Here is a 23,899-nt window from a genome sequence, read left to right as displayed (position 1 = left end):
GCGAGACAGGAGAGGTCTGCCACGCCATGTGGGTATCTCTGCACCTGACTGGAATTGAACCCACTCTGCAGAGGCTGTGGATAGCTTCACAGCACAGTGCTCAACAGCCTGCGGCATCAGGGAGGCCCCCACAGTTTCCTTTTTTGCAGTATTCATAGTTTGACTCAATAGGTCCCAGAGAAAATGGCCTCTTGGGGAAAACAGTATTTTCAGACAACTTACTTTATGGTGGCACAAAAGAGGTGGTCCATGTGTTTAATTGGACCTAACCATAATCCAGGAAACCTTTCCAAGGCAAAAAGGACCCTGACTTGCAGGGCCCTTTGAGTTTGGAAAAAGGATTGTATCCAAATGCCTCCCAAGGTTACCAACTTGTACTTATTATGTCCTGCATGTTCTCTCACTAGGTAGAAGCCTCCCTATGCAGAAGGACAATGGCTCAGTCACTAGGCAGGTCACTGCTGGACCTATCCAGCGTGGGGAGTCTCGCTGACCTGCACTGTGACTACAGAGTCACTAAAGGACACATCACAAAGGAAATTTGTAAAATCTGACCATTTACTACGACAGACCGTGACTGATAAAATGTAAATTTAACGACATTTTCCAGTTGCTGTAGTAGGCACTAAGGGAAACAATAAGGGGTGAAGGGCTAGATCATAATAGGAAGGTAGATATGATCTGCCACACCTCCTTAGAGGAAATATTGATTAGTTGAAAGATGTGAAATGTTCCCTGATGTTGGCAGAAGGTGCAATACTCTCATGAATGCATGAATAAGATTATTATGACCACAAGGAATACTGTGAGGACATTATGAACACTCTGGGACCTCCTCAGTGTGTTGTAGGCAAGCGAGCAAAGCCATCTGATAGGCTTGAATCACAGCAGCTGCCCTGTTCTGTGAAGCAGCCACTGCAGGAATCCGGTGTCTATGGGAAAATTAACCTTCCACCTCCACTGTGACCAAGGAGCCAGCAAAGGACAAGCATGAGCCTTGGCATCGCTATGATGTTTTCTTTCAAAATCTGAAAAGTGATCAAATCCCAGCATTTCCCAGAGGAAAATCGATGCTCTCTACATACAGAAGGCATCGACATTTCTCTAGGTTAAGATAAATTCAGAAAATCAAAAGATCTAAACCTATTGATGAAAACCAGAAGCCTCCTGCCCAAAATTCAACACAGTCTTACATTAGTGAGTCATTGGCCTGCCCTCGTCTGCACATTTGCTCCTCTGCACAGGGTGTATAAACTGATCTCAAAGTTGATTGCTGGAGCAGTTCTCACAGCGTAAAACCTGATGGACTGTTCCTGGGTTTGAGTCCTCACTTTGGTCACCTAACAAATTCCTTGTCTAACTATCACTAAGGTTTTATTTCAGTCAATAATGTCTGTCTCCCCATCTCACAGTCTCACCCCATCTTCTCCAGCCACAGTGGACTCAGTGTCCTGCAGAGACTTGAGCCATCACTGTGGAAGTGCAGGCCCCTGTGTTGTCCACCAAGGTGCTGGCAGCAAAGCCAGGCTTGCTGAAGCCAGGGGGAAGGAAAGAGTGTGGACACCCCATGAGGGGCGGGAGGCCTGGGGCAGAAACCATAACTCAGGGTGGGTGGGGAGTGGACTATGACCTGCCTTCTCTCTACTGGCTCTGCTCCCTGTGCTGGGCTTAACCTCCACCCCAAGGCCCTCTCCCAAGCTGCTGCCTTAGCCCAGAAGTAGTTCTCATGGGGCCCCTTACTGACTTGGGCAGAGGAGGGAGGAGAAAGAGAGAGAAGTCAGAAATGGTGAAGTGAATGGAGGGAACAGAATGAGGTGAGGGGAAGTGTGTGGCCATCCCACAAAAATGCAAAAACAGACTCTTGCACACCCTGTGTGGCTTTCACCAAATGGGTCCATTCATTACCTCCCACAACATTATTTCTTCCACATTATTCCAGGGCCAAGGTCTCAGCAAGATTCAGGGTTCTCAGAATTAGGAAGGGAGGGCCTCCCCGGTGGCGCAGCGGTTGAGCGCTGGGTTGCTAAGCAGCCCGCAGCCTCTGCAGCGCTGGTTTGATCCCCAGTCACCAGGTGAGGGTCCCACATGGTGCGCAGACTTCTCCTGACAGCCGCTGCTCCCCTCAGCAGTGTACTTCGTCAGTCTGCCTGTTCTGCTCCCTGCTCTGGCTCTGGTGAATTCTCTCACCCTCCCGCGCTTCTGACTGTACCCAGTGTTTGTATAAATAAATAAATAAATCTTAAAAAAAAAAAGAATTAGGAAGGAAGCTGAGACCTCTTGAACCTACTCCAGACACCACAAGATCTTGGGAGATCCCTACATTCCCCACCCACTGTAAAAACAGACATGAAAAAACTCTGATTGGTTTCTGGAACACAATCGCTACTGGAGGTGTGGCAGCATCAGCAGTCCCCAGGGAGAGATGAAGGAGCTTGTGAGAAGGTAAGTGAGGCCTGGGGGAGGTGGACAGGACCAGCCTGGGTCTTTGCATGGCTGGGCATCCCCACCCACCACTGCCCTGTAAATGCCGCATCCTCACCAGTCTGTAGGTGTTTCCTCTGACCGCTCCTCTAGGGACAGTCCATGATTCAGTCTCTCCTGCAGCCTTGGTCCTGGGCCAGCTTGAGTACCCCAGAGAGATTCCAGGCTCACCCCAGACCCAATTCACTCTCTATGCCTTGATGGGCATTTTAATACAGAGAATTTTCCTCAAGGCAGTTGTTATTCAGTGGTATGGAGGGGAGGAAGGAGACAAAGACAGGGAGAGGAAAGCAGCTAAGGGAGTCAGAGGGAGCAGAAGGGGAGGGAGAAGAGTGAGGTGGGCTCCTGAGGGGACAAATGTGACTTCATCAACTTCCATAAGAACCAACCTGGCAGCTCCCCTGTGCTCCCCCCTCTCCAGCCCAGGTCTCAGATAGAGAATCCAGAAAGGGGCCCCAGTTTTCCTGACATCTTGGAGTAGGGAAAACCAAAGCAATCCTTGCTAGCATTAACTTTATAGAGGCTAAGCTAGACTAAATCTCATTATCTCCTTAGAATTTGGTCATCCAATGGAAATGTAAAATAACACCGTTTTCTATCCCCACACAGAGTATCCAGGGAAAAAGTCTGATTGTGCTCTTGTTATAGGGCAGCCCCGATACAAAACGGGGTGCCTGACTGTGGGTCCTCACCCGCACGCTTAAAAGGACTTAGCAATACTCTACTGCAGGCACACGCGAAAGGTTAATAAAAGGTTTATTTACAAGGGAAGGGGAAATGAGGAAATGTACAGCTCAGGGAGAAAAGTGGGAGACAAAGTTTTAAATGCGTCCTACCTGATCCGCCGATCTGGAATCCCAAATGGCACTCTGAGAGCTGGCCGCAAGCCAGGAGCTGTGAAGCCAGGAGGCGAGCGACAGCGAGCCCCCAAGTCCCACGTGTCTGGTTTTTATACCAACCCTGGCTGCTTAACTCCACCCTCAGGTCCCAGCCACCCTCCCTTTAGTGGTGACGGGATTAGTCTTTCCCAATGTCCTGATGGCTTTGGTCTGGAGTGGGGGTGGAGTCCACAAAGCCTGCATGGAATAAGCTCAGGACATGCTTTCCCCCAACACTCTCTCCCCACTCTTTCCTGACCTCTCCCCGTCCCCCTCTGGAGGTCACAGTTCTATGGTCAGCTTCAAGGGTTAGGTTCAATGTTTGTCTTTGTCTAAACCTGTTTGGCTTTTCTCTACTCCACATGTTAGTAACACCATCAGGAATTTGTCTTTCTCCTTCTGGCTTACTTCACTTAGTATAATCCCTTCCAGTTCCATCCATGCTGTCACAACTGGCTTCAGTTTATCATTTTGAACACGGAATAATATTCTATTCTGTACATATACTACATTTTTATTGATCCACATCTGTTTTGGGGCATTTAGGCTGTTTCCATACGTGACTATTGTAAATAAGCTGCAACAAACATGAGGATGCAAGTTCCCTCTTTTATTAATTTATTTATGTCCTTTTGATAGATACATAGGAGTGGAATTGCTGGGTTGTGTGGCTGATCCATTTTTAATCTTTTTGGAATCTCCTTACTGTTTTCCTTGGTGACTGAACTTGTCTACATTCCCACCAACAGTGTAAGTGGGTTCCTTTTTCTCCACATGCTCACCAGTACTTTTTGTTTCTGGGCCGTTCTCCCTGGAGTGAGGTGGTTTCTTATTGAGGTCTTGATTTGTGTTTCTGGATGATAAATGATGATGAACATCTTTTATTTGCCTATTGTCCATCTGTATATCTTCTTTGAAGAAATGCCGATTCTGTTATTTCCTTTTTTTTTTTTTAAGTTGTATAAGCTCTTTGTAGAACTTTCATAGCAGCCCCTTTTTTTTTTTTTTTTTTTTATAGAGGCATGTTTATTTATTTATTTATTTGTTTGTTTGTTTTGTTTATACATGCACTGGGTACAGTCAGAAGCGCGGGAGGGTGAGAGAATTCACCAGAGCCAGAGCGGGGAGCAGAGCAGGCAGAAGGACCGAAGTACACTGCTGAGGGGAGCAGCGGGCGGCAGGAGAGGTCTGCGCGCCATGTGGGACCCTCCTCCAGTGGCCGGGGAGCAGCCGGGGATCGAACCGGCACCGCGGAGGCTGTGGGCAGGTTCACAACCCAGGGCTCAACCACTGCGCCACCGGGGAGGCCCGCAGCCCCTTTTTGGATGTATGGTATAAAAATATTTTCTGTCATTAAGCAGAGTTCTTCTTCATTTTTGTTATGTTTTCTTGCTTTTTTAGTTTGATGTAGTGCCAATTATTTATACTCTCATTCCTTTCCTTGTTTCTAGGAACAAATCCACAAAGACAGCATTGAAGCTTACATTGTGGAGTGATTTGCCTATGTTTGTCTTCAGTGTATTTTACACTTCCATATCTTACTTCCAAGTCTTCTATCCATATAGAGTTCATTTTGTGTATGGTGTGAGATAGAGGTCTCATTTCATTCCTTTGCTGGTGGCCATCCAGTTTTCCCAGTACTATTTATTAAAGAGGTTTTCTTGGTCCAGTGTATATTCTTAGCTTCTTGTCACATATTAACTGTCCAAATATGTGTTGGTTTATTTCTGGAATCTCAGTTCTATTCCAATGACCTGTAAGTCTGCTTTTGTTCTAGTACCATGCTGTTTTAATTATTGTGGCTTTTTAGTATATTTGCAGCCTGGATGTGTGATACACCATTTTCCTCTTTTTTGTCAGGATAAATCTGGCTCTTGTGGGTCTTTAGGGGTACCAAATGAATTCCAGTAATGTTTGTCCCATTGTCTTTGAAGAATGCCACTGTTATAGTATCTCAACCCAAAAGAGTGGGCCCTTTGCCTTCTAGGGATTCACCAGAGAGTGCATGTGGTAGCTGAACCAGGGAAGGATTTATTAGAGAGACACATGCATGAGGGAGCCACTTTGGGAAAGCAGACTATGACCTAGTTCTCCCAAGGGAGTTAAGAGGAGCTATTTAAAGGAAAAGTCCCCAAAGTAGAGAAGAGGAAGGCAGCGTCCTACCTTGTTGGGCTACCACAGGCCTGCATGCATGGTTACATTCCAGCTGTGCGTGTGGGTGCTCAGCTTTCTCCCTCCAGGAAATGGTGACATAATCATTAGTTAGGATCTAAATCTACCAGGGTGCTTCACGTTAGTGTAGTGGGCCGAATTGCTTGTACAGGGCTTGCCATTCCATGATTTAGTCCACCTGTTCAAACAGGATTGGGACAACTCATCCTACTACCCACAATTTCTTTTATCTTGGCTATCTCACACTGAGGTGGAGCTAGTAAGAATGGAGATTATTGTAACAACCGAGTAGTTACAACTGAGTAGAGAAACCAGATTCCCATGGCACCAGCCATAAGGCAAAACAGTCTTTTCCCCACAGCCTGAATGGTGGGGTGTGCTGGCTGTGTTGGTGCTGCTGGTTCCTGTGGGCCAGTCAGCACAGGCAGCTTAAAAGCAGCAAGCAGAGAAGGAAGTTTCCCAGCCTGCGGCCCCAGTATGCTGCCTGTGGGCCAGCAGGCCCAGAGCACTCATGGCAGAGGTAGCAGGCGGCCATGGCTCCCTGGTCCTGCCATCCCAGAGCAAGCAGCTGTGGGACTCTGGCACCAGAGACAACCTTGAACCCTGTGGTCAGTGGCACAGGGGTGCCAGAGACCAGCTCCGGTGAACAGGGTTGAGATAGGAATCCGAAAGAACCTATAAATAAAGAAATGACAGACACAGCATAGAGTTTTAAGAGAAGCAGGACCCAGGGGACGCAAGGCCTCTCACTCTGGCCTCAAGTGTCCCGAGTGCCCAGTGCAACTCATTTTTATTGCTATGAACCACCTCCTCCCCTCCTTGTTAGTTACTAGACAATGAATCATTCTCTTAGTAGTTATCCTAGTCCGGGCACATATTCACTGCCAAGGTTCTGCGTTATCAGGTATATGCTACTCCCTTTCTAATCTTGCCGGTTTCTCAGGCTTAGCTTTGCTGACACAAGAAAGGACATCTTGGTCTAGACATGGGCCAGTCTTCCAGCCCATGCTGATCAGTCTTCCATTCATGACCGAGACATTCTCCTTGTCTCAGCACTTCACGCATTAGGGGTCTCCAACACAGGGGCACTTGGAGGAGCACAGGGCCCCACGGGGCAGTTCTGGGGCTACTGATCCCTGAAGCTCTAGCAGAGGCATCCACAGAGTGCCAGATCAACATGGCAGTCTCCTAGCAGAGACCACCCTGCAGCAGCTCAGCTCAGACCATTATCCCAGTGCTGTTGCAGGCTCCTCACCCTTGCACTGTCACACCCAACTCACTGAAGGGGTGCTGGGTACAGAGTGCTGCAGGCTCCAATTTGGCCCACTCCAGCCCATAAGCCTGCCTTTGGGTAAGTCGAATGTATGCAAGCACCTGGCTTTTTCCCTTTTAAATCTGGTACTCAGATCATAAATGGACTAATCAGACAATGAAACAACCAGGTTTGAGCTCAGTTTCACTACTGGTGTAACTTTATAAATAAACCTCTTGTTGTTGGACCCTGAGCCTGAATGGTCGGGCAATTGTGCACACAGGTGAGAACCCACTGACACTGTTGTTAGTATCATTAGAACCCATTGGTACTGTTGTTAGTATCATTCTAGTAGTTATTCTTCACCACTACTTAACTCATAGGAAAAAAATGCCCAAGTCAGTTTCAGTTCAAAATATCCTGGTTGATCAGCAATCAAGAAAGATAAACTCATGCCATTCATAGCAACAAGGATGGAGCTGGAAGGGATTATGCTCAGCGAAATAAGTCAGGAGGAAAAAGAAAAATATCAGATGGTTTCACTTATAGGAGGAACATAGGGAAACGATACAAGAGATCATGGAAAAAAAGACAAAACTAGCAGGCAAACTATAAATTGGTCACATTCGGCAGGGAATGGGGAAAGGGGAGGGAGCAAAACAGGGGAGGGTAGACCACAAGAGTCTATGACAGTTCACGGATGTCTTGGTGGTGATAATTTTATTGGGACAGCACCTCAGAGAAGAAATCAAATATTGTACAAAAATGAACAACAATATAAAAAATATATAAATAAAAAATAAATAAATAAAACTTAAAAAAAAAGTCCTGGTTAAAGCATTAAAAATTACCTTCCTTATCTCATTCTCAAATACATAAATGTAATAATATCTGATATGACATTAACATACATAAATAGCAATTTCTCCACATTCCAAAGTACAAGCTCTAAGGAAAATATTTATTTAGTTAGTTTTATATTTCAAAAAATATTATATGACATAAATTGGCCTTTTTTTAGGCAATGCCATCTTTACTTGAAGGACTTGGTAAGTTGGCAGACATTTTCTTGAAAATGAATGTGAGTGTGTTCCTTTAAGTAAGTCAACTGACAGTAATTTGCCTTGATAAAATATAAAATCCCAGAGAAAAACAGAATTATGGAAAATTGTGTCCACTTCACTATGATATGTTCATCACTATAAATTTGACAACGTACAGTAATGAATAACTACTTTTGGGATCTGTGGTAAAAAAATATATGATTGATAATTTGATTCCACTGCAATTGACACTGAAGATCATATAACCTAATGAAACAAAGCATTACTTTTAAAAATCATAAAACATACAAGACAATCATTAGGCAAAAGAAGCCTATAGCATTAATATGACAGAATGTAAATTGTTTGTTTTAACTTTGCAAATAACCCATGAGAAACTACCACATTAATAGTTTTATTTTAGTATCAAAGTTGATATTCATAATTATCTGGAAAAGTTATTAAAATACTACTTCAATATATTTGTGTGAGGTGATTTTTTTTCATAGACTTCAACCAAAACAATTGATTAAATAAAGGGGAAAATATGAAGATTCAAGGTCCTATAATAGACAGACAAGAAAGACATTTTAAAAAATGTAAACTATAAAAAATCCACTCTTTACCCTGATTATTTTCAGAAATATGTTTTTCATAAAATCACTTTGTGTTAACATGCAATAGGCTATTAATATTATTCTTTTTTGAGCATTTTTAGTTTATTTTATGTATTTTTTACATCATTTTTCATTTTTGCACAATGTATGCATTTTCATCCTGGTTATAGTCCCCATACAATTCCCACCCCCCCTTGTTTTGATCCTACTCCCTCTCCCACCCCAGAGTATCTCTAGTTTATAGTTGCTCATTGATTTTGATTTTCACTTTATTATAATTAGTCTTTTTCCTGGTCCCTTACTTAGGTTTTCAAATTCCTGCATAGAAACATTAATTCAAAAGGGCACCTGCACCCCTATGTTTATAACAGCACTATTTACAATAGCTAAGCTATGGAAACAACCCAAATGCCCAAAAATAAATGACTGGATCAAGAAGATGTGGTATATTACTCAGCAATCAAAAAGATAAACTCATACAATTCACATCAACATGGATGGAGCTGGAAGGGATCATGCTCAGCGAAATAAGCCAGAAAGAAAAAGAAAAATAATATTATTCTTAATTTAATAATAACATCGTCAAAAAAGGTTTTATTCCTAACATGGTAAATATTGACCGCTATAACCCATATAAAATAAAATAATACTTGTGGTCCTCACTAATTTATAAGACTGTACATAGATCCTGAAAAGGAAATGAGACTTATTGGCTCAGTCCCTGGGACTGGATCAGGGAGACAGTGAGAGGAAGGTGTTGGTGTCCCAGAAGAGGAAACAGGGCGGAGTTCCTGAGTCCCAGAGTCCCAGGTGTGGTTCTCAGTGTCTCAGTCCTGAGTGGGATGTCTAGGGTGGGGAAGGTTACTCTTGGGCATTCCCCATCTCCCTGCCACTGCATTTCTCCCTCTCACAACCAGTGTGGGGTCCTCCTACCTGGATACTAGCTACTCATCCTAGCTCTCACTTTCTGTTGCCTGGAGGGTTTCTGGAGAAGCCAATCAACACCACCGAGTCTCCACCGACCACTGGACCCATATTCTCCCCAGACACGGAGGGTGCAGGTCATGAGACCCCCAACACTCCTGTTGCTGCTCTCAGGGGTGACCCTGGCCCGGACTGAGACCTGCGGTGGTGAGGGGGTGGGGGAGAGAGGGAGGAGGAGAGGGGAGGGATTCCGGGAAACCCAAGACTCCAACTTAGCCCCGTGGTCGCCCCTCAGCCAGGCCTGGCCTAGTCCCTTCCTGTGCCTACCAGGCCCCGCCATGCTCTCGCCCCCTTGAGTATCAGCCCTTCTGAATCTGACGCCCCTTTTCCATCTCAGGATCCCGCCCCTCCCGCCCCGTCTCCCCAGCCCGGGTCTCCCCTGCGCCCCCAGGCTCCCACTCCCTGAGGTGTTTCTCCACCGCGATGGCCCGGCCCGGCCCCGGGGAGCCCCGCTTCATCGCCGTGGGGTACGTGGACGACACGCAGTTCGGGCGGTTCGACAGCGACTCTCCGGGCCAGAGTGCGGAGCCGCGGGCGCCCTGGGCGGGGCAGGTGGGGCAGGAGGACCTGGAGGAGGAGAGGAGACGCGGAACCAAAGGAACAACTCACAATTGTTCCGAAAGGGCCTGGACACCCTGCGCGGCCTCTACAACCAGAGCGAGGCCGGTGAGCGACTCCGGTTCGAGGCCAGGTCACCGCCCCGTCTCCACGGACCGGAAGGGGGCGCGGGGGGGGGGGGTCGCCCGCAGTCTCGGGTCTAGGTCTCTCTCCAGACCGCTCGACTCGCCCGCCCTCGGCCTAAGGAGAGCCCGCGGGACTGAAACCCGTTAAGTTTCCTTCTCAGTTTAGTTTTATTCCCGGGACGGGGGCGGGGTGCGGGCGGGGTGATCCCGGGCAGACCGCGGTGAGGTTTGGGGTGTGGGCGGGGCCATCCAGAACTTGTGCGTCTGAGAAGTGGGGCCCAACGGGCGCCTCCTCCGCGGGTACAGTCGGTTCGCCTACAACGGCGCCGATTACCTGGCCGGTTCCTGCGCTCCTGGACCGCGGCGGATGCGAAGGCCCAGATCACCCGGCGCGAGTGGGAGGCCAGCGGGGAGGCTCGGCACTTCAGGAAATTCCTGGAGGGCAGGTGCATGGTGTGGCTGCTCAGATTCCTGGAGATGGGGAAGGAGGTGCTGCAGCGCACAGGTAAGAGGGGCCAATAACTCTCCAGATCTCCCCCAGGCTGTCATCCCACAGGGACTAGGAAATAATGGTGAGAAAACCTCCCCCTTCTGGTCCGAGAAGGAGGAGTCCTCTGGGGTGTCCTGTTCAGTACTAGTGAGACTCCCCCAGAGGCCATGCTTTTCCTGAAGGGCAGTTAAGGAATCCAGTCTCTCCTCAGATGGACAGGAGACCATCCCTGAAAGCACCTTTCACGGGCTCTTTTTGACCCCGCAGCCATCTTGAAACCCTCAATTTCTCTACTAGGTGTTGCTTTTCGTCTGAGAACAATTTTGAATCTGATTCTGAGGCAGTCCCTTCTGCCCACATCAGGAGCAGAAGTCTGTGCTCTCCTCCTCAGAGACCTGCATTCTCCCAACAAGGACTCTCACCCTTATTCTTTTCTTTTTTAAGATTTATTTATTTATACATACAAGAATTTATACATACAGGCCAAAGTTGTGGGGGGGTGAAAGGATTACCAGAGACAGAGTGGGGAGCAGAATAGGCAGACTGACGAAATACACCGCTGCCGGGAGCAGCGGGCGTGGCAGGAGAGATCTGCCAAACCGGCGCTGCAGTGGCTATGGACAGCCTCACAGAGCTGCGGTCAACCACCTGCACCACCAGGGGAGGCCCTCACCCTTATTCTACAACTCTCAACAGAGGGCCTCCCCGGTGGCGTCGTGGGCAGAGTGCAGCGCTGTGAAGCTGTCCGCAGCCTCTGCAGCCTCTGCGGGGTGGGCCGGCCCCCTGCCTGCCAGGAAGATACCCACATGGCCTGGCAGACCTCTCCTGTCTTGCCCGCTGCTCCCTCAGCATGTTTTTGGTCAGTCTGCCTGTTCTGCTCCCTGCTCTGTCTCTGGTGAATTCTCTCAACCTCCTGCACCTCTGGCCTGTACCCCAGTTCTTGAATAAATAAATAAATCTTTAAAAAAAAAAAAAACTTTCAACAGATAAGGAACTATCCCAGATTCCCCAGACAAGGCTGGTTTCCGGATTTTGTCCTTCGTTTTTCCAAACCACTGTCCAGTCCATGCTGAGGATGTTCACATGAGGCTACTTCAGTGTCAATGGAGGAAATACAATGTGTGAATTTTTTTAATCTTCCCCTCAGATTCTCCCAAAACACAGGTAACCCACCACCCCATCTCTGAACATGAGGTCACCCTGAAGTGCTGGGCCATGGGCTTCAACCCCGCAGACATCAACCTGACCTGGCAGTGAGAGGAGGAGGACCTGATTCAAGACACAGAGCTGGTGGAAACCAGGCCTGGGGGCAATGGAACCTTCCAGAAATGGGTGGCCATGGTGGTGCCTTCTGGAGAGGAGCAGAGATACACATGCCATGTGTAGCATGAGGGGCTACTGGAACCCTGAGTCCTAAGATGGGGTAAGAAGGGGGACGTGGTCACAGAGGCTCTGTTCAGGGGAATCAGGAGCCCTTCTGGAGACCTTCAGAGAGTCAGGATGAGGCCTAGGTAACAGGATCTCACCTTCCCTGCCCTTCCAGTGCCTCCTCCTCAGCCCACCATCCCCTCCACGAGCATCACTGCTGGACTGGTTCTCCTTGGGGCTGTGCTCACTGGAGCTGCAGTGGAGCAGCTGTGATGTGGAGGAAGAAGCGCTCAGGTAGGGAAGAGTGGCAGGGGTGAGGGGGGTCTTGTCCACTGGGGGCTTTCAAGTCCCAGGGAGAACTTGCCCTACCATTAATATGTTGCCCAATCTGGAGCTGATTGCTAACACGTTTGTGTAAAACACATATGAATATGAATCACAAATTGTTCACCTTGATATTTCTGGTGATGGGGAGCTGATTCCCAGAAAATATCAGAGGGGAAGATCGTGGCTGAGGACAGATTCCAGGAGGGGTTGGTCGAGTCTCTCCTCATCTCCTTACTTCACATTTCCTGGTTCTGCCCTGGGTCTTCAGTTACAGTTCTGGAAATTTCCCTGGACTTTCCTAAATTCCTTTAGGACTTCATGGGCTGACTCCTCCCTGGACTTACATGATCCTTCATCCCACAGGTGGACAGGAGGAAGATACACTCAGGCTACAGGTAAGTGTGGATCAGGGGTTTGGTCCCTGAGCCCTGGAGACAGTGTAGATGGAGCCCATGGGGGAGTCACCTTCATCAGTCCTTCCTGTGGTCTCATCTCTCATGGCTCTGACCAGGTTCTGTTTTGTTCTCCCCCCAGGCAGCAACAGTGCCCAGGGCTCTGATGTGTCTCTCAGCCCCTAAAGGTGAGACCCTGGAGGCCTGTGGTGGGAGGGGCTGGGGCAGAGAGAATGGGACCAGGTTATGGGGAAGCTGTAAGTAAGACATTCTGAGAATGAGGGGGACTGTTGAGAATGTTAACACTTATGTGATTCCCAAACTTTGTTCCTGATCATTTTCCTTCACAGTGTGAGACAGCTGCCTTGTGGGGGCTGAGTGATGCAGGGTTTCTTCTTGTTCCCACTTTGTGACTTTAAGTTCTACTCGTTTCCCTTGTTGCAAAGGGCAACTGCATGTGTCTGTATTCCTAATAGCATAATGCCTACCAGGCCCCCTCCCCATACTGACTGTCTTCTCTCCTTGATGGCATCCCTGTTCCAGCAGAGGTGGGGCTGAGCTGACTATAGCCTGTCTTTACTTTGTGTCTGTTTCCTTATTGAAAATAATAATCTAGATATGGAATTATTTTTTTCTATTTTTGTCATGGGGTTGATGGTTTAATAAAAATATTCCTAAAATTTGCAAGGAGGCAAATGGGAGATCCAAAGCCCTTCCAGAATCTCTTATTTGCTTTGCTTAGTCTGTGCAGATGGGGACAGGAGAGGCTGTGAGGTGCCAAGGGGGCGGGGCCTGTGTCCAGTCTGTGCTCAGTACATCGTGGGCTTTGACGTGGTCACTCCTCAGGGGTCATCTCTCTGCTCTTTTGTCCTTGTCCTTCAGAGGCACCTGAAGGGCTTTGATACTGACACAGGGCTTTTCTAGTAAGGGCTAGCTCTTATGCTGGGAGATGCTGCAGAAATCTCCCCCCTGTGATAAAAACACAGCGCAGGAGCTTTGCAAGAATTAGCCAGCACAAACCTGTTGGGCATGAATAGCACACCTGGGATTGAAAATTGAGGGTGCTTGATCAAGGGGCCAGAATGTGAGAATGGCTAAGGAAATGTTCATTCGTTTGGGAGCACTGTCCCAGGATATGGATTTATCATGGATACCAAGCGTCAATCCCACCACTAAGACCTATGTAGACTGGAAAACATGAGCCCCAACTCATGACAAGTTGACATGACTTAGCTGCCCTGCACATGGGAGAAGATGGGACAGTGTGGTTGAAAGAAAGAAGATATTTCATGAGGCCAGAAGAGCACCAGAGGACTACGTTCCACAAGAGGACTCAGAGGACACGCCAGGTGTGCTGGTGAGGGTGACCTGCCTCACTGAGAACTTTGGGGTGTTTTCCTTTCCCGGCCAGGAATGATGGAGGGAAAGGTGGTCCCACAGTTGGCTCATTCATATCCATAGGGTGGGGGCGGCCCTGAGGAGACAGAGGCCAAGGACTTAACTGGAAAATGCCAGAGGCCACAATGACCAGAGAAAGCCAGCTCGGCAGCTGGAGGAGCTGTGGGCCCAGAGGAGGCTGTGGAGAAGGTAATAGGGCTGCTCTCCTCTCCCTTCCCCGTGGATTGAAGACATTCTTGCTGCCCAGTGAATCGTGTCCCTGGACTTTAATAGGTAGAGACCCACTCAACAAATACAGGACACATATCTCTTTACTGAAAAAGGATAAATGGATTGAGAACTACTAGAACCTCATACAAACAAAATAAATATTCATAACGTAATACTTTTGACTCAGATAATTACTCAAGAAAATGATGAACTCTTAAACAACTGCAGGAACTCTAGGCTTCCACATCCACAGATACAGGAAAAATTCATTCAGCAGACAAAATTAAAATGTCCCTGGATTCCGAAAAACTATTACCATATATTCACAATATCCACTGAAGATAAAAGCCATAGAAGGCAAACTTCTTACAATCCAATTTAAGAAAGGAACTCATTATGCCCTGTACTGGTAACCAAAAAAAAAAAAAAAAAAGGAAGAAGAAAACAAGAAAAGAACAAATGAGAAAGGATGGAGACTATGTAAGGCCTAAAGACCGTGAACACTGGCCACACCACCCCACCCTTGGTTCCTAATGCACTTGCATTGCTGTCTTTTGCTCCATCTCAAGACCTCACCCATTTTCAGTAATCTACCTGTGGAGTGCTTCCTTTCGCACACCAGCTCACCCCAATGGGCAATATATGCTTCCCTTCACTGGGAATCATTCCAGTTCAAGTGAACTAAACCCCAGGGACACATGAAAATCCCCACTTCTCTTAAATTCTAAAAATCAACCTCTATGACTTTAAATTTCCTCATAATTCACCAAAATCCATATGCAGAAGTAGAACAACTTCTATGCTCCAAACCTCTAGCAGATTCTCAACAAGATATTCTCTATCTTCTCCAGTAACTGGCATTGGAGGAACATAGAGTTCTACAGAGAAACTGCAATTTTGTCCAAAATTGGTCAAATACCGAGGGCACATACTTTTATTTTTTTTTTATTTTTTTTTTATTTTTTTTTTTATAGAGGCATGTTTTATTTATTTATTTGTTTGTTTGTTTGTTTTGTTTATACATGCACTGGGTACAGTCAGAAGCGCGGGAGGGTGAGAGAATTCACCAGAGCCAGAGCGGGGAGCAGAGCAGGCAGAAGGACCGAAGTACACTGCTGAGGGGAGCAGCAGGTGGCAGGAGAGGTCTGCGCGCCATGTGGGACCCTCCTCTGGTGGCCTGGGAGCAGCCGGGGATCTAACCGACGCTGCAGAGGCCGCGGGCAGCTTCACAACCCAGCGCTCAACCACTGCGCCACCGGGGAGGCCCAAGGGCACATACTTTTAGAAGAAGGACTTTTAATAGACCCAAGTGGAGACAAAGAGGTCCTAAGTTTTCCAACATCTAAAACCAAGAGAAAATAGAGGAGATTGGGGAATGGGAGGCTACTGTTGAAATTGGATCTCATCAATTTTCAACATTAGTGGAACCCTTAGATGTGTCCTGACAGAGGAACAACTAGAGCATCTACATTGGACCCAATTCATACACACTGAGAGACTTAAACGAGACTTGAACCTGGCACTAGCACCAGGTCTTTACACACATGAATTCCTCTTTTTCCTGTTCATTCCCAGACATAAGGGGTTACTTCAGGGGTCTTACAATATGGGGATTGTCACAGACCTCTAGGGTACTACAGTCAGCAAACAGATTCAATGGCAAGGACTATATGTCTTAGGGCTATGAGGAAACCATATCTTAGGGCTACTGAGGAAAAGAGTATTAATTAAGACCTTATTTGCCTGTGGTCCTCATTCAGTTGAAGCTCTGTTAGAGTCACATCATAGCCAACCCTACTCTGTCAGCTGATGAACCTATTATGAAATCCCCTGATAGGACTTCACTCAGATGCAGCAAGCTGAACCCAGCTACTCTACTTCCAGATGAAATGGACTCAACAGAACTCAATCATGACTACATAAAGCTAACTGATTCACTCTGGACTCCTAGGAATGATTTGCATGAAAACCCTGCACCAGTAAGAGGCACAACCTCTGAACCAGTGGGTGGCACTCGTGGTCAACTTAAGGTAGAAGGTGGAGCTTTTCCAAATCCACCCCGTGAGTGGGGCTGGCTCTTGAGCAGTTTCTCTGTCTTCATTAGCTACCTGGGTTGGCGACTTGTAGAGGGAAAGAGGGGTAGAGCTGAGGTTCTTGGGCAATTGAAGTGGAGGTTTCTGGCAATTTAGTCGCTGGTGAAGAGGGGTGTCTGGAGAAGCCTGCAGTTTGCCATTTAAGGCTCCGCTTTGGACCTTGCTTTCAGCTCAGCAGGTGCTATCTGGGCCCAGAAAGAAGCATCTGGCCCTCTGTTAAAGTGTGTATTCTCTCTCTTTCTCTGTCTCTCTCTCCCTCCTTCCCTCTCTCCCTATAAATAAATCCTGCTATTGTCATTTCCTCCTGAATGTCTGCTTTCGTGTCCTGTCTGCAGTTTGTAAGCCTGCTGGTGAGGACCCATCAACCAGGTTGTTTCCACCTCCTGCCCCAATTTTGCTTAACTTCACACCTAATGCTGACTTTATTTTATTTGCAGGTAGTTCTTATTTATAATGATCTCCTGGGAAATATCAAGCTGCATATGCTGTGACTTCCTTAGTGTCCACTTTCAAAATTGCTCCTTGCCTGAGGCTTACTCAGAGTCACGGCAGAATGTGTTACATTGACCTGAGCCTGCCATTTGGTAAAAGAAAAAAGAGCAAACATCTACACAAACAGTAGATGTGCATTTGCAGTGCTGGGTGATCTCGGAATGCTTTGAAAGCAGATAGGATTCTAGAACTCTACCAGACAGCCCTCAAAAGTGGAAAACAAGTGACTGCTTTGTTAGACACCTTACTGCTCCCTAAACAATTGGTAATAGGGCCTCCCTGGTGGCCTAGGAGCTAAGTCTCAGTGCTATCACCATCAAGAAAGCCCACCATGATGGCCAGAATTCAATCCCTGACCGACGCAGCAGACCTCTCCTGTCTAAACCGCTGCTCCCCATAGCAGTGTATTTTAGTAGATCCTCATGTTCTGCTTCCACTGTGTCTCCAGTGAATCCTCACACCCTGCTCCCCCTCACCTCTGGCCTGCACCCTGTTCTCCAATTAATAAAGAAAGAAAATCGTGAGAAAAAAATCAGCAATAATTAAAACACAGGGGCACTCCAAAACAGACAACTTAAAAGCAATCTAGCAGCGAGGGAAGCTAAAGAAGCATCTTAACAAGCAACAATGGCGTCATTCAAGTATTTTCTCTCTCATGCCAACTTGAGACTTTAATTTTCAGAACACAGGTACTGAAAAGGAAAAAAAGAGGTTGCCCCAGAAAAGGAATTTTTCGTTATCACTGGAATTATGGATCAGACTAAACCAATACCCAACACTTCCCTTAAGAGCGAGGTTTCCCTTTTTACAGCACATTCATAGCTTAGTCCACTGGGCCCCAGAGAAAATGGTCTTTTAGGGAAAATAATATTGTTAGACAACTGATTTTATGGTGGCACGAAAGGGGTAGTCCACGTGTTTACTTGGTCCTAACCAGAACCCAGGAAACATTTCCACAGCAAAAAAGACCCTTAGCTGCAGGGCCCTTGGAAGTCTGGGTACTTGTGACCAAATAGCAGAATACTGTGAGGGCATTATGAACACTCTGGGACCTCCTCCCTGGTGTTGTAGGCAAGATATCAAAGCCATCTGATAGGCTTGAATCACAGCAGCTGCCCTGTTCTGTGAAGCAGCCACCGTAGGAATCTGGTGTCCGTGGGAAAGTCAACCTTCCATCTCTCCTGTGACCAAGGAGCCAGCTAAGGACAAGCAATGAGCCTTTGCATCTCTATGGTGCTTTCTTTCAAAATCAGAAAAAATGATCAAATCCCAGCATTTTCCCTGGGAAAAATTGATGCTCTCTGTGTGCATTTCTCTAGGTTAATTATAGAAAATCAAAAGATCTGAACCTATTGATTCAAACTAGAAGCCTCCTGCCAAGAACTATTACAGTCTTACATTAGTGACTCATGGACCCTGTCCTTGTCTGCACGTTTGCTCCTCTGTCTGTCTCCCCATCGCACCAGTCTGGCCTCATCTTCTCCAGCCACAGTGGACTCAGTGTCCTGCTCAGACTTGAGCCATCGCTGCAGAAGAGCAGGCCCCTCTGTTGTCCACCAAGGTGTGGGCAGCAAAGCCAGGCTTGCTGAAACCAGGGGGATGGAAACAGTGTGAAGACCCATCAGGGATGGGAGGCAGAAACCATTACTCAGTGTTGATGGGTAGTGGACTATGACCCACCCTCTCCTCTGCTGGCTCTGCACCCTGTGCTGGGCTCTGCTGCATTTCCCCACCCCCCACACCTTTAGCCTCTCTCCTAAGCTGCTGCCTTTTCCCAGAAGTAGCTCTCATGGGGCCCCATACTCGCTTGTGAAAAGGGGGAAAGAGAAAGACAGAGAAGTCATAGAGAGGTGAGGTGAATGGAGGGACCAGAGTGAGGTGAGGGGAAGTGTGTGACAATCCCACAAAAGTGCAAAAGCAGGCTCTTCCACAGCCTGTGTGGCTTTCACCAAATGGGTCCATTTGGATCTACCCACAACATAATTTCTTCCAGAATCTTCCAGGGACAAGCCAGATTTAGAGTTCTCTGGAGAAGGAGGAAGGGGGTTGAAACCTCTTGAACCACCTACTCCGGACACCTCAGGATCTTCGGTGATCCCTACATTCCCTACCCACTGTAGAAACACAAACATCACTTCTTTGGAAGTGGGAAACACAATCGCTACTGGAGGTGTGGCAGCACCATCAGTCCCCAGGGAGAGCTGAAGGAGTTTGTGAGAGGTGAGTGAGGCCTGGAAGAAGCTCCGGGAGGTGGGCAGGGCCAACCTGGGCTTTTGCATGGCTGGGCATCCCCCTCCACCACTGCCCTGTAAATGCCACATCCTCACCAGAGCCTGTAGGTGTTTCCTCTGACCGCTCCTCTAGGGACAGTCCATGATTCAGTCTCTCCTGCAGCCTTGGTCCTGGGTGACCCAGAAAGATTTCAGGCTCACCACAGACCCAGACTCTTTGCCTAGTGGGGTTCTTAGAACGGAGAAATGCTTTCAAACAAGTGTTTGTTCTTGGTATGGAGAGGAGGAAGGAGACGAAAACAGCGAGAAGCTAGTAGCTAAGGGAGTCCGAGGGAGCAGAAGGGGAGGGAGAAGAGTGAGGTGGGCTCCTCAGCGGACAAATGTGACTTCATCAACTTCCATAAGAACCAACCCGGCAGCTCCCCTGTGCTCCCCCCTCTCCAGCCCAGGTGTCAAATAGGGCATCCTGAAAGGGGCAGGAGAAGGGATGAAGCCCCATTTTTCCTGACACTTTGGAGTGAGGAAAACTGCAGTAATCCTAACTAGTGTTAACTTACAGATGTTAGGCTAGACTAAATGTCATTTTCTCCTTAGAATGTGGTCACTAAATGGAAATGTAAAATAACACTGTGTCTATCCCCAGGTATCATCGGATACAGAAAAAAGTCTGATTGTGCTCTCTCCCCACCCTTTCCTTCCCCCCTCTGGATGTCAAAGTTCTATAGTCACCTTTCAAAGTTTGGGTTCAATGTTTGTCTTTATCTAAACCTGTTTGGTTTCTCTCTATTCACATGTAAGTAACATTAGGTATTTATCTTTCTCTTTCTGGCTTACTTCACTTAGTATAATCCCTTTCAGAGCCATCCATGTTGCCGCAAATGGCATTAGTTTATCTTTTTCATCACTGAGTAGTATTCCATTATGTGTGTATATACTACATGTTCTTGATCCACATTTGTTTTGGGACACTTGGGTTGTTTCCATAGCCTGGTTGTTGTAAATAGTGCTGCAATAAACACGGGGATGTAAATTTTCTTTTGAATCAATATTTTTATATCCTTTGATAGACACCTAGAAGTGGAATTGCTGGGTTGTATGGCAGATCCATTTTTAATCTTGTGGGAACCCCCATACTGCTTTCCATCATAGCTGGACCAGTCTACACTCCTACCAACAGTATAAGAGGGTTCCTTTTTCTGCACATGCTCACCAGCACTCTTTGTTTCTGTTCTTTTTGGCATGGGCCAGTCTCACTGTAGTGATGTGGTATCTTATTATAGTTTAGATTTGTATTTCCTGGATGATAAATGATGATGAACATTTTTCATTTGCCTATTGTCCATCTGCATATTTTCTTTGAAGAAATGCCTATTTAGCTCTTTATCTCATTTTTATTCAGTTATTTGTTGTGTGTGGGTTTTTTTTTTTTTTAAGATTTATTTATTTATTTATACAAGCGCTGGGTACAGTCAGAAGTGCGGGAGCGTGAGAGAATTCACCAGAGACAGAACGGGGAACAGAACAGGCAGACTGACGAAACACACTGCTGAGGGGAGCAGCGGGCGTGGCAGGTGAGGTCTGTCGCGCCATGCAGGACCCTCGCTGGTGGCCGGGGATCGAACTGACGCTGCAGAGGCTCCGGGCAGCTTCGCAGCCCAGGGCTCAACCACTGTGCCACCAGGGGAGGCCCTGTTGTGTGTGTTTTTTTAAGTTGTATGAGTTCTTTGTAGAACTTCAATATCAGTCCCTTGTCAGATATATGGTGTACAAATACTTTCTGCCATTCAGTAGCATACCTCTTCATTTTAATTATGGTTTCTTGCACTGTGCAGAACCTTTTGAGTTTGATGTAGTGTCAATTGTTTATATTTTCTTTTGTTTTCCTTGCTGCTGAGAACAAATCCACAAAGATAACACTAAAGGTTACATTGTGGAGTGATTTGCCTATGTTGTCTTCTATGTATTTTATGGTTTCAGGACTTACTTCCAAGCATTTTATCCATTTAGAGTTCATTTTGTGTATGGTGTGAGATAGAGATCTAGTTTCATTCCTTTGCATGCAGCTATTGTTTTCCCGACACCATTTATTGAAGAGGCCTTCCTTGTTCCAGTATATATTCTTAGCTCCTTTGTCACAGATTAACTGTCTACATATGTGTTAGTTTATCATAGTATGATTCTTTTACTGTATTGTTGTATTTGATTTGCTAAGATTTTGCTTAAAAAAATCAAATACATACTTGGGAATAAAACTAACAAAAGACGTGAAGGACCTATACAAAGAAAATTATAAAGTACTGTTAAAAGAAATAGAAGAAGACACAAAGAAATGGAAAGACATCCCCTGCTCATAGATTGGAAGAATTAACATTATTAAAATGGCCATCCTATGAAAAGCAATTTACAGATTCAATGCTATTCCAATAAAAATCTCAATGACATTCTTCAAAGAAATAGAACAAATATTGATGAAATTCATGGAGCCACAAAAAACCTTGAATACCCAAAGCTCTCCTGACTTAAAACTATAAGTTTTAAGTTTTAACTATAAGACCTGAAACCATAAAATATATGGAAGAAAATATAGGTAAAACACTACAAGATTTTCATCTCAATAACATCTTTAAGGACTCATCCCCCAAAGCAAAGAAAGTGAAGGAAAAGATAAATACCTAGGATTACATCAAACTGAAAAGCTTCTGTACAGCAAAAGAGACATTAACCAAAACAAAAAGACACCCCACTAAGTGGGAGAAAATTTTTGCACTCCATACAACTGATAAGGGACTGATCATGAAGATATACAAAGAACTCACATGACTCAATAAAATCAAAGTAAACAATCCAGTCAAGAAATAGGCAGAAGAACTTGACACTTTTCCAAAGAGGAGATGCAAATGGCCAACAGGCATATGAAAAAATGTTCAACATCCCTCATAATCAGGGATGCAAATCAAAACCACAATGAGATACCACCTTACACCAGTAAGAATGGCACATATCAAAAAAAAAAAAATAGCAACAACAAATGTTGGTGAGGATGTGGTGAAAAAGGAACTGTCCTACATTGCTGGTTGGAGTGCAAACTGGTCCAACCACTATAGAAAGCTGTGTGGAGTTTCCTCAGACTACTAAAAATGGAGCTATCATATGACCCAATAATTCCACTCCTGGGGATCTACCCAAAGGTCACAAAAACATTGATTCAAAAGAATAATTGCACCCCTATGTTTATTGCAGCACTATTTATAATAGCTACAACCTGGAAACAACCCAAATGCCAAAAAATAGATGACTGGTTCAAGAAGATGTGGTACATATACACAATGGAATACTATTCAGCAATCAAAAAAGATAAAATAATGTCATTTGCAGCATCATGGATGGAGCTAGAAGTAATTATGCTCAGTGAAATAAGTCAGAAGGAAAAAGAAAAATATCAGATGGTTTCACTTATTGTGAATATAGGGGAACGAAATAAGGCATCAGGGGGAAAATAATAACAATAATAAACACAACAAAACCAAACAAAACCAAACAGACAACTATAAACCAGAGACATTCTGCAGGGGAAGGGTGGGGAGAGATAACAAAACAAGGGAGGGAAGAGCACAGGGGACTGTGGTGATGACGCACAGGTGAATTGGTGGTGGAAATCCTATGAGGACTACACCTGAGAAAAGAAAGCAAACATTGTTTTAAAATGAAAACAATGAGTGGGCGGAGCAACATGGCGGCGAGGAGACACTGCGAGTAAGATCTCCCATTAAAAAAAGTTAATAGGGAGGAAAAGCGGCAGGCCCCAGTGAGAACTGGGACACGGAAGATAAACGGACGACTCCAGCAAACTGCCCGAAGAAGAAAGTGGCCATAAAAGAGGACTAGAAGGGAGGGAAGCGCAGAACCCTGCTCCCCTCCCCCGCCCACAGAGGCGGCACTCTCCGACCCGGCAGAGAGGAGGGAAACAACAAACCAAAACGGCCAACAAGAAAAACGGACACAGCAAGCGGGACTGTGAGTGGAAAGGAACTATTGCAGTCACCACACCCCGTGAACGGGAGCTGAGGCGAACCCTGCAGGATCCACCGCGGAGGTGAGCTCCAGGCGCCATTAAAGAGAGCCCCGCCCCCAGGAGGAGACCAGCACCAGCACACAGCCCCGGCCGCCCGGTAAGCTTGCGCGGAAAGTGGCGCGGATCCAGACCGGATCGCAGCTGCCCAGGTCCCCGCGCCTGCGACCTAGGCTTGCGGGGAGACGGCGGAGGCCCTCCCTGAGTGAGCAGGAACAAGGCGCCCAGGCAGGGGAGCGGGATTCAAAAGGCGCCATTCCCGCGCCACTGATCTGGGCTACAGCCCGCGTCCTGGAACTGAGGGCTTTGGAACTGAGACCCGGGGCACGAAATTAGGGGCGTGGGTTCCCCACGACGGTGGGGCACAAGGCAGACACAGCACCCCAAAGCCGTTGAGGTGTACCCTACCATCCCCACTCTGCTCCCTGTCCCACGGGGTGGAAAATCAGCTCCCCAAGGGCTCTAGGAGAGATCTCTGGCGCCACCTAGCGACTTGACCCCAGCACAGGCTACTGAAGGAGCTAGTGGCCAGCTGGGGAGTTAGCCCACACCTGGCTCCTTCCGAACAAGTAGTCTGAGCCCACAGGGAGAGCGAGCACCCACAGCCGGGGCAGACCAGGCGCGCAGAAGAGTGTGCCTGAGACCAGACGCGCAGGGAGTGTGTCCCACATCACCATTTTAGAACAGGGACATTTCTTCAGTAAAGACTACCTGCAGAA

General features: G+C 46.8%; 1 pseudogene; it reads left to right on the top strand.

Annotated features, from left to right (window-relative positions):
- The window catches only part of LOC119252142 (patr class I histocompatibility antigen, A-126 alpha chain-like), a 30,002-nt pseudogene extending 10,917 nt beyond the window's left edge, over window positions 1–19,085 (top strand).
- The last annotated feature ends 4,814 nt before the right edge of the window (window positions 19,086–23,899 follow it).

The sequence above is a fragment of the Talpa occidentalis genome, unplaced genomic scaffold (assembly GCF_014898055.3).
Source record: "Talpa occidentalis isolate TD23 unplaced genomic scaffold, MPIMG_talOcc4v2.1 talOcc4.2, whole genome shotgun sequence".
NCBI lineage: Eukaryota > Metazoa > Chordata > Mammalia > Eulipotyphla > Talpidae > Talpa > Talpa occidentalis.
Note: the sequence above shows the minus strand (reverse complement) of the source record. Positions and strands in the feature narration are given on the sequence as shown.